At 42.8% G+C, this 11,802-nt stretch overlaps 1 long non-coding RNA gene across 1 annotated transcript; it reads right to left on the bottom strand.

The window, feature by feature from the left end:
- Positions 1-1,952: 1,952 nt before the first annotated feature.
- Positions 1,953-10,188, bottom strand: LOC132587505 (uncharacterized). Its single transcript, XR_009556443.1, has 2 exons — positions 10,064-10,188; positions 1,953-1,988 (listed from the first exon to the last, which is right to left on the bottom strand). It is a non-coding gene; the product is annotated as an uncharacterized LOC132587505 (long non-coding RNA).
- Between the last annotated feature and the right edge of the window lie 1,614 nt (positions 10,189-11,802).

The raw sequence follows: 11,802 nt of genomic DNA on the forward strand, positions 1-11,802 counted from the left end.
AGCTGCCCTTTCAAGGACAACCTCTGCCAGAGCTAGGGCTGACCCAAGGCCATGCTAGCAGGTGCAAGTGGAGGAGTGGGGAATCAAACCCGGTTCTCCCAGATAAGAGTCCGCACACTTAACCACTACACCAAACTGGCTCTCCATGGGGATGCTGTTTTGCCCAGGGTTTTCCTGCAAGGCAAATGAGTATGTCAGAGAAAACCTGGGTGGAGGTCCAAATGTAGAAAGGGCCCTAATGGCTTGAGACCTGGGTCAGCTGAATGAATTCCATCCCCCCCACATGATGGAATGAAGGAGAGGGTGCTTTTAGTGATTATGGGATATTGAACAAAAGTCCAGGACAGGGATCCAGAATTCCTGCTTCCTGCCAGGACAAAGCAAGGAGTGGCCCTGCATATGTGTGGAAGCCAGCTGCCCCAAACCCAGACAGGGCAGGTACAAGTGTCAATGGGAGCCTCTTTGTCTTTCCTTTTGCCCCCTCCTTTGAAGGGGCGAGGGCTGTGGGTTCCCCCCCAGCCCAAGGCCCTGGGCACCTGTACCTGCTTGCTATTGAGACTAACTGTGGAACAAAGTGCCTGACAGACCTGTTTCACCATACTGCGTTTCGCAGCAAAGCTGTGTCTTCATTGAGATGACAACTACTTGGCACGTTGTCACCTCTGTTTTACTGGCATATGTCAGAATCTGACAACTAGAAAGTTGCACTAGAAATATTTACATAGCCTCCTTTGCTGATGAGAAGTGATGCCAAGTGTTGGAACCTGGGTTGAAGGAACTTAGAATCATGATTATGCCCTGCTCTTCTCCTGATGTGTCAACTGTCAAGCTATGCCAGTATGGTGGAATTAAGTATCAAAACAATAAAACAGAAATCTTGTGTTTGATAAGCCTAAAATGGAAAGCATCAACCATGTCCTTGACGCGTATTGGCAGATGGAAAAAGTCACATAACTTTGTTTTTAGTGATGCCATTACAGGCATGCAATACACATTCTTTCAAATAACAACCTGTGCTTCTTCAGGCTTCTACTCTTCCCTCTTGGTATTGCCATCTTTCATCTTCTAATTGGGACAGAAGTTGCAGTGGCTCCTGATCATCAGCAATGAAGGTCTTTTGCCTTCTCTGTGTTGTTCTCTTCTTTACACTTTCAGGTAAGACGTTAGAGGACACCACTTCTTTTAGTTGCAGGTGGGAATGGAAGAATGGGAGACAAGGTTTTTCTCAAAAATTTCATGGCATTGTTCAGAAATTGCATCCCTATAGGTGTTGGCAAAGAGGGGGCTCATTCACCAAATAGGAAATTATTACAATATGGAAGAAACACAACTCTGATTTTATTATGTCCCTTCTCTAAAAATGTTCTTCCTAGGTTTCATCCATGGTCGAGGTCAAAGATGCATTGAGCCTGCATGCAGGAGAGCAGGGTGTTTCAGGGATGAAGTAGCGACGGGACGCTGCCCTCATGATCTTACAAAGATTCTCTGCTGCTACTGGTAATTCTCTCCAGAAAACAAGTGCAGGCAAATAGATATATTTCAGCCAATGTATTTAGAGATTAATGTGTTGGGGTAGGGCTGGGAGAGCTGTGTTCCCATCCTTACTCATTCAGGAAACTGAATGGGGAAATTTGAGTCAGTCACTATCTCACAGGTTTGGTAAAGATACCAGACGGATTGGGTCTATGTATTCTGCCTTAAGCACCTTGAGGGGACAGCAGGATAAAAACTGAACTAATAAATGCAGTTAAGAATAAATGCTGGGAACTACTTAGCAAATGCATATGGACGACGAGTAATTTGCTTGTAAGATCCTGGGAAAAAAATAATCAGTGGGCATCGGGTAATTGAGTTCATAACAACATATCACCATAGTGTTGGACCCTGCCAATAATTCCTGCTAATGGAAGGCACTTGAATTAGTGGAATGGAACTTCCCTGCCTCCTCCCTCCTGCTGCAACCTACCAATCTCCCCAAACTGCTGCTCCTGCAGGACAGGGGACCTATAGAAACAGCATATAAAATATGAATTGGTGGTGGGAGAAGGGAATCCACAAAATATAATAAAAATATTTTTAAAAGGAGAATTAGATGGGGTGGGAATTAACTTTTACTTATGCTGTTCCCATGGAATGATTTTTAAAACTCCCCCCCCTTTTGTTTACCAAGGTTTATTACGGAGGAAAAAGTCTGCATCTTTGATACTAGTCTTAACTATAGGTCCCACTACAATGTCTTTGTTTCTTTTATTAGTCAGGACTTGCTGCCCATAGCTTTGCAGTGTTATGTAAGAACTTCAGAGGGTAAGGGCAGGGCTACTACAGCTTTAGTCCTGTGGCTGTGGAATGACCTCCCTGGGTTGGCCCGGACTGACTGCTCCCTTACTGTTTTTGGTCAAAGATTCATACCCCTTTCAGATGTGATGGTGGGGGAGCATATAGCTGCCAAAAGGTAAAAGAAAGTCAACCAAAAGCTTCACAAAATGTCTGCATGTTACCTTACATGGCAGAAGGAGATCAAAGTAGTTTTGTTTGATCTCTAATCTGGGAGAACCAGGTTCAATTTCCCACTCCTCCACATACAGCTGCTGGGTCATCTTGGGTCAGCTACAGTTCTCTCAGAGCTGTTCTGCTCGAGAGTAGTTCTCTCAGAGTTCTATCAGCCCCACCTACCTCACAGGGTGTCTGTTGTGTGGAGGAGAAAGGAAAGGAGATCATAAACCACTCTGAGTGAAGGACAGGGTATAAATCCAGTCTCTTCAGACATGTGGTTGTATTGTAGACTAGTGCATAAACTTCATGCATTTCTAGCTATATACACAAACACAAACATACCAAAAGGGTCTACAAAACTATGTGCATATAGGATGGGAGGAGGAGTGATACTCTATCTTATGACTAATTATGTGACAAAATATGTAACAGGTCACCATTCTCATACATATGGAGACCTCCATTCATGCCAGCAGCAAAGGGAAGAGAGAAGGATCGCTTCTCCCCAGGTATACAATATTGTGCATTGATTTCTCTTTATCTAAACCTCCCTCCCTGAAAATGCAGGCTGGTTGGAATACGTGACAAAAATATGACTTTTTATCAGACTTAATCCTGGAGGGGGCTGCTATCCAAATCCTGCCATCAGGATAAAAGAAACTAAAAGAAAATAGCTTACTTACTGTTTTTAACTTTAAAATGTTTGCAAAGAATTTAAAGTGTTTTGATGCATTTATGTTATTTAAATAGGGGCAGAAGTGATTTTATGTTGGGTCTTCAGTTATTTTGGATCTCATTTTTTTCCAGACAATCTTTGGCTTCTAGAGTAGCTCCCAGGAATCAAAAACGAACACAAATGACAGACATTCAATAAGAATGCACTTTAGCAAGGAAATGGGCCATTTGGTTGCTTCCTCCCTTCCCCATTGATGACAACTGCAATCTGAAGAGAGGGAGGGGCCTCCTTGTTTAAGTGAGATCCAAGCATGTTGGAAGGATACCTAGTCACTTCCTACCCATCCCATCCCATCCTCTGATATATCATTGGGCAGTTGGAACCTGGAGGGGGAGGGATTCCTGCAGGACTCAATTGGGACAGACAGATGTACTGTTGTTTCCTACCTACTTTCCACTGCTGTTCAGTTACTGTTCTCTTCTTTTTTTTACAATCCCCTAGGCATAGCATCAGGATGATCTGAACTGAAAAGAGGTTCAGCTGTGTTCATGAAAATGGCTCCATCTTTCTACAACATGTACTAATTCCTTAGTGGGACAAAAATGATACTTTGAAATTTGCTTTAAACATCACTTTGGTAAATGCAAAACCTTTCCAAAAACAAACACGTTTTCTCCTACAGTGGTTCAGCTTTCTCTTATTAATAAAAGGCAAGCAACTGTATAGACGTGAAAAAGTGGGTGTGTCTGTGCATTTTCCTTCCTCCCTTTTGCTGCAAAAGGGAAAAAAAATCCAGCTTCTTTTTAGCTTTGAGAACAACCAGAACAAGTAATCCAAATTCACATGTGCCTCGGACCTGAAATAATCCCATGGCCACATAGCCAGAACGGTATACTTGCTGTTCTGAAAAGACAATTTATCTGTATGAAAGGAGCTGTAGAATGGTGACTAGCATAAAATATTCACATTGAGCAAATCTGCATATGACAATGCTGCATACATTTATGTGTATTTTAGTCACAGAGAAGGGGGGAAACACTGAATTCCCAGCCTCTAATTCCTAAATGTTCTGCACAAACTTTCTAATGACTTTTTACCAGGCATTTTTGAAGTACTTTTCTAGGTTTAAGGACTGGAATCTTGTTTTATTTTTAAATAAATACATAAATCTGTGCTTTTCAGGAGGCTGACTTCGTTATTTCATTTCTATCCCACCTTTCTTCTATCATGGAACTCCAGATGGCATACTTAGGGTTTTGTAGGAATTCTACTCAGGTATTTAAACATGTTTATTTATCTTTAGCAAAGTTGCTGTATGTCTTCTCCAGCCACACCATGGGCTTCTACTCCCCAACCCTGTTCTGTGTTTGCACACAAATTCAGAAATTGCAAAACATTCACATCTACCAAGTCTCAGCTAGAGGCCTGCTTTGTTTTAGGCTGTTTGTGTGAACATAACTGGATACAACTGTGCACGGATGGAATGTAGTTTGCTGAAAGCAGCAGAAAACTTTATTAGAACAAAGAAAGATAATTCTTGTGATCCTCAGTCCAGAAAAAAATTATTTGACCTCATTGCCAGGATTCTGCACTCTGTGTTCTATTAAGGTTCTGTTCCAAGGAATACTAAATTCTTGGACCTGTTTAAATTATGCATATTTGCCTATATTTAGTCCATCCTTGGCATCTTCTAGTTACAGAGAGTGCAAAAAACTATCCAGAGAACACAGTAAACCCATTCTTGAGAGCCTCAAATTCTTCACAGGCTGTTTCTTTGACTTTTGAGTGTTATTATACTCTGCCTACCCATTTTCTAGATTACCTTTGTTGCCAAAAGGATTGGAACCTTATTTTCCAAACTGAATGCTAAGGAACTTTCTCAGAATCCTGACATTTCTCAGAATCAATGCCATAATCTTTGCTCACAGCACGGTATGGTTTCATGGTTTCCATGTCAACCATGGACCTATCACAAGTAATAATGAGTTCCACACAGTGTTTGGGTCACCATCTTGATTTTTTTTAAAATTCTGGCCAGGAAGAAGGTGATCTGTAGGTGGAAGAACAAGACAGTCCACTTGTCATAGACAGGTCACTACTTGCTGAGGTTTTATTGAGATGCCAAGTGTGGGACTGATTAAGTGTGGGACAGGAGTGTGGGACTGATTAAGATGTTTCACCCTTGGAACCAGAGGGATCCAAATGGTTTTCAGTAGCCTCAGTGGATTTTCCTGTTGATATAGTCGATGTTTCCATCAATGCCTGGGCTGATGTATGGAATGAGGAAATGATTTGGATGGTTGACACAATTGCTCCTAGGTACCATCTCTCAGGTCTTAGAGACCTGTCAATCTCCTTGTTTTACTGAGGGACTGTGGACACTGAAAAGACAAGGAAGATGGCTTTTGATGAATCTGACAACACACGGGCTACAGCTCATTTTAAATCCAACTCTGTGGCAGTGGTGGTAGCTTCTCTGCCACCAGTGTGTCTGCAGAGTGTAGGCCAGCAGAATTGTTCCTGGTGGTCACGGTCCAGGATCTATTTATTTATTTATTTAAAACATTTCTTAGTCACCTTTCTCCCTTGCAGAATTCAAGGTGTCTTAGAATATAAATAAAACATTATAAAAACACAATACAAAAGAACTATTATAAAATCCATAGAAATCAGTTTAAAAGCTCCAGGACTGCCAATAATAGAAGCTAACTTAATCAAAATATAGTCTTAACGCTACCGTTTGGTGTAGTGGGAGAGCCAGTTTGGTGTAGTGGTTAAGTGTGCAGGCTCTTATCTGGGAGAACCGGGTTTGATTCCCCACTCCTCCACTTGCACCTGCTGGAATGGCCTTGGGTCAGCCATAGCTCTGGCAGAGGTTGTCCTTGAAAGGGCAGCTGCTGTGAGAGCCCTCTCCAGCCCCACCCACCTCACAGGGTGTCTGTTGTGGGGGAGGAAGGTAAAGGAGATTGTGAGCCGCTCTGAGACTCTTCAGAGTGGAGGGCGGGATATAAATCCAATATCATCATCATCATCGTTGCCTTCTGAAGCTCAACAATGAGGGGTCCAGGTGCATATCCATGGGGAGGTTGTTCCGTGATTGTGGGACTGCTATGGAAAAGCTCCTATCTTGTGTAGCAACCAAACAAATATCTTTAATTGGTGGGATAGCCAGGAGGGCATCTACCTGCAACATTAATTCCTGAGCAGGAATGAATGGGAAGAGATGATCCCTCAAATATCTCAGTCCCAGGCCATGTAGGGCTTTAAAGGATAAAACCTAACACCTTTAAGACCTTCCTAGTTCTGCTGCATCTGTCAGTGACCTTTCACCATAGTATCTTGCTGAACCTCCTATCAGCACCAGGACTAAGGGGAACAGTACTACAAGTCCTATCTGGGAGTGGTTGGTCTCCAAATGTAGTGCTGGGGAATCTGGCTCTTGAAATTCAGAACATCGTAGTCACCCGCCTGGTTGCCAGGGTGCCTGGAGACTGAACTCACACACATCTGCTAGGAGAACATGGGTTTGGCTGCCAAACTGGAAAGGACTTATGAGTAATAACAGCCACAACGCTAAAGCAGCACTCTGTGTTTCTGGAGGAGTGCTAGCAAGAACAGATGGTTTCCAGTCGCTTTGTGGGAACACCATCTCTATCGTTGGAGCGGAAGAAGGTGGGCCGCTAGAAGCTATCCAGGCCATGTGGTTTTCAGCCTTGACCATAGAATCCACTTTGGGAGGCTAACGCGAGCTATCTTCCAGGAGTGCCAAGACTCCATTTCAGCGAAGCGGGAGGCTCACGTACTCAACAGATGTCACCCATCCATGAGGCCATCAAGCTTAGGCGTGGACCCTACCGGAACGCCTAAGCCTTTGTCCAACGGAACTAAGGACAAAGACTGGTGTCAAGAAGAACACTGAAGAAGAGAAAGACCATCTTCAGTCAGAGCCAAGTTCCTTTGTGTAAACCGGGTGTTACCTTAGGTAGCAATTTGGCCATCTATTGTCACCTTTTTAGATAAGTTTAATAGTCCTAAGCACACCTCCACCCAGTAATTTCCCCCATTCTTTCCCCCAACGGTCATCCTGGAGCTTCCCCACCCTGGCCCATTGTTACCCGGAAGTCCAATCAGGTAACCAGGGCCCAAGCTTGTTCTTATTAGCCTATTCGGACAGCTCTCTGCTAACACTCGCTATCCGTCACCTTGTCCAGTTGTATGGGATACTCAGTCTGAGCTTGTGGACAGGAGTCTTGGAAGTTTACCAACTGCTTTTAAGACCCTTGCCCCTTCTGGCTGCTGGTGTGGGGACTGGCAGAATGGGGATTGGTTTCACAAGACAGAAATGTCTCCTTGAGAGAAGGGGTGGTTGGAACAGACAGTGATGTGTCCACTCAGTGTTCCCTCTAAGCTGAGTTAAAGTGAGTTAGCTCAGTTTTTTGTGAGTTAATGTGAGTTAGCTCAGTTAATGTGAGTTAGCTCAGCTCAAACATTTTTGTTTAGCTCAAGAAAAATGGCCCCAGAGCAAACTAATTCTTGCAGTAGCTCACAAAACAGAATTTTTGCTCACAAGACTCCATAGCTTAGAGGGAACATCCACTCCTAAAGAAATCTATTCTGATTCCAGGAGATTTGAATAACTATTATCCAGTCTCAAATGTACCATTGTAACTATTGTAAGATTGAAATGCTAATTTTGTAATACATCTTTCCAGAAACTTCTACATCTCTTACATAGTTGGTAACCAGTGAATGTCCAAACAAACTTAAGTGTGGAACCCACCTTCCATGGACTCTGGTCTCCCACAGTTATCTGTAGAACAGATCGCTATGGACAGATAATAGAGCCACGGTGACTAAAGTGAATATCCATAATCAGAGTGGGCAATGGCTTGCTGTCAAATCCATGTACAATTTGGAAAGGTGAATGGTTAGCTGAGCTATGAATCAAATTATTATACGCATATTCTGCAAATGGCAGCAATTCATGCCAATTTGATTGGTGAAATCTCTGAACACCTGAGCTAGGAGGCAGCATCAGTGGAAAGCCTTGGCCTCTATACCCTGTTTGTTGGCTCTTTGAGGCACATCGTTAACCTCTGATCCAGCAGAGCACTTCCCACGGTCTTACTGGCAGGCACATCATACATTGAGAAGGCGTGGTAGTTGTAGAATCTTTCAAAGTTCCTTTATGTGCTTGATGAGTATGATAACCAATGATTAAAAATACTGATGTGTGCTACCTTTCCTATAGGACAGTCAAGGCTATGCCTAAAGGTATATTATCTGTCTGATTTATTAAAAACCTTTCACTGACATTTCTGGGGTATCAGTTTCTTCTACTGTTTTGAATACCATTAACCAATAATTCTAACCTTCCCCTCTTCCCCACATATTGTGAAATCGTTATTATACTTATTACTGCTTATTTTACTGTAAGCCGGGACCCAGGGAAACCCCCAAGTGGCAATATTGGAAGATCATGGTTTTGAAACATGGTGTTTGTGAGCATGCCAGAATGGGTGCCTGCTCTGATGGAAGGAGATATGCAGAAAAGATGAAGTATTTCCTGACAAAGAGATAAATATCAAAAGGCAGCAGCTTGGAGGCTAGACTTGCCAGCTTTTTAGAAATGTTGATACTTGGGTGGGTTATTGCGGTGAAATTTGGCAACAGGAATGAGGTGAAAGTACACCGAGTACTTTTGGTGGGTCCAGTGGCAAAGCTCATCTCAAAAGCTGAGCATTTCATTCAGGTGTACCGGCCACCCTCCCAAACAAACATAATAGGATAGATCCCATATTATTTATTTGACATTTTATTAATATGCGTATTTTTTGAAGCTATCTCTTTACTCTCTTCTCTCTCTGCAAGGTATATTCTTTTGCCGCCACCCACTTTCTTCGACCCCAGCCAGTTAGCCAGCCCTGCACCTTCTACAGCAGTGGTCTCCAACCTTGTTAAGTCTGTAAGAACTTTTGGAATTCTGAGAAAGTGGGGTAGGCACCACTGCAAAATGGCTGTCAGGCATGTTCAGCACTGCTGTAAAGCATTGGAAGGTTCCAAGTTAAGCATCCTCTGATGATGGAGACAGCTGATTCTTAATGTGTATTCCCTGCAGAAGCAAAGGTAATTTTTTTGGGGCTCTTCTGAAGCATTGCCAGCTCCAATGGGACCAAGGAAGCTGGGGTTGGCTCTTGGGGAACACAAATTGTTTGGTTTCTGTTTTCAAATGGGGAGGGGGAGTTGTTTTTTGAATGGCCTGAGGGAGAGAGATCCAAAAGCAGGGACATAAGGAAGTGTGTCCATGGACAAGCCGAAGCACCTAGCTGCGATGCATCTGCCTGGGATGCCTCAGCATTTGTCATTCCTTCAGCTGGAAGTGATTTTCCTGTGTTGACTGTTCCATTCAAGACCCAGTAGATTTTGTTTCAAGAATCAAGACACAACAGGGGATACTAGCCAATGGCAAAAGTCACTCACAGAAGACAGGGATTGCTGTTGTTACTTTATCTAAAAAAATGTGTTTCCTTTTGCAGTCCATCCATCTTCCACATACTCGTGCATTTCTCCTGATATCTTTCCTTAGTAGAATTTACAACATGATTCTATGGATACCTATTTGGACGTATGTACTCTATGAGTGCAGTCCTAAGGTTGCTTTCCTGGGAGACCTTAGTTAGTATAGGACTGCTATCTGCATTAGTAAGCAATATGTGGGGCCTGTCCCCTTAAGGACATGCCAGTTGATAAAAACAACACAAACATGAGAGATACAGCAGAGAGAGTGTGTGATTTGTGCTGCAGTGGCACATCTGTTGCAAATGGAAAAACACAGAGAAATAATGAATTGACAAGGTCACTGTGTATTTTGGAACTACAAACTCATTGACATACCTGTTTACCAACCATGAAATGGGGCTTGGAGTTCTCCTGGAATGACAACTGACCACCAGACAGCAGAGATCAGTTCCCTTGGAGGAAGGGGCAACTTTGGAGGATGGATTCTGTGGCACCACATCCCCACTGGGCTCTCCCCTCCCCCCCCCCCAACTCCACTCTTTCTAGGTTCATCCTCAGATCTCCAGGAACTCCCAAGCTGGAGTTGCAATCCTTATGATAGTCACATAGGCAACTGAGGGTGCATTCCTAAGGAGGCTTTCCTAAGGGTGCATTCCTAAGGAGTAAGCCCCACTGAATAATATTATTTCTGAACCGTCTGCTTAGAATAGAATAGAGAAGGAATTACTAAAGCTGGTAGATCTTGTAACTTCCCTTCCCTTCCCTTCCATCAACAGAGACAATGAAATGTTCTGGAAAAATATTTGCTGAGCTTACAAATGAGGTGAGAATGGCCACCACAGTAGACTATGGGGCAAAGGTGTCAAAAGTAGAATAGGTATGGGGCTTCCAAAACTTTCATAGCATCTGACTCCTCAGGACTTTTTTTGTAGCAGGAATTCTTTTGCATATTAAGCCACACATTTCTGATAGCCAATCCTCCAAGAACTTACAGGGCTCTTCTTACAGGGTCTACTGTAAGCTCTTGGAGAATTGACTACATCGGGGTGTGTGTGTGTGTGTGTGTGCGTGTAGCCTAATATGCAAAGAAGTTCCTGCTACAAAAAAGCTCTGTTACTCCTATTTATGATTGGCAAAACCAAAATAAGTCACACAGAACAGTAAAATGGAGAAGAAAATATTATTCTGATTTACAGTTTTTTAACACAAGGTCACAGAAATGCAATTTCCTGAACACATGCATTGTATCAATTCTAGTGTATGAAACTGAAGAATAAGAGAAAAATATGCTGAAATACAAGGCAACAGAATTTATGATACATGATTTTGGACTTTTGATTGTCAAAGAGGAGGAATATATGGCTGTTCATCTATTTGCTGTAATGCATTTAATGAACTGAGTTGGATCCAGCCAACTTTCCCACTCAGGCTTGCCCAGTTTCCCACCTTAACTGCAGCCCCAGTAACACATGGCTTTTGTCCATGATCCCTAGAACAGTTTTTTTTTAAAACAAAGGGGTCTCATTCTTCTTTTTTCATCAGCAGAAAAGTTTGTTGGATCAAACCCTTTGCTTGCAAGAGCTGGTAATGTCAACTGCTGTATGCATTAATCATATTATTCTTGTCATTAAGCAAGTAAGAATTAAACACATTAATGAACTGCTCTCCATTATTTGTGAACTACATATCTCCGCAGAAGAAGAAGAGTGAGGTAGGTGTGGCTGAGAGAGTTTTGAGAGAACTGTGATTGACCCAAACTCACCCAGTTGGCTTCATGTGAAGTAGTAGGGAATCAAACCTGGTTCTCCAGATAGGAGTCTGCCTCTCTTAACTACACAATTGAACAGTTAGTACTTCTAAAATGCAATAGATCCTCTCCTGAAGAAAACAATTCTGAGATGTGTCTTTGGCACCTCCAGATGAAGTCACTGATGCACGATATGTGTCTCTACCTTTAAAAAGAGCCTGGAAACTTGAGCTGGTCCACAATATTGTAGACAGATCATTAGAAAGATCTGTTCCTTGACCAACATCCACATTATGCCGTGAAGCATCACTAGGGCCAAATTAGATGAGAGGACATCTCCAAGTTTGCCATGGGGTGGCACCACCAT

The sequence above is a fragment of the Heteronotia binoei genome, chromosome 1, assembly GCF_032191835.1.
Source record: "Heteronotia binoei isolate CCM8104 ecotype False Entrance Well chromosome 1, APGP_CSIRO_Hbin_v1, whole genome shotgun sequence".
In the NCBI taxonomy this organism is placed as follows: Eukaryota; Metazoa; Chordata; class Lepidosauria; order Squamata; family Gekkonidae; genus Heteronotia; species Heteronotia binoei.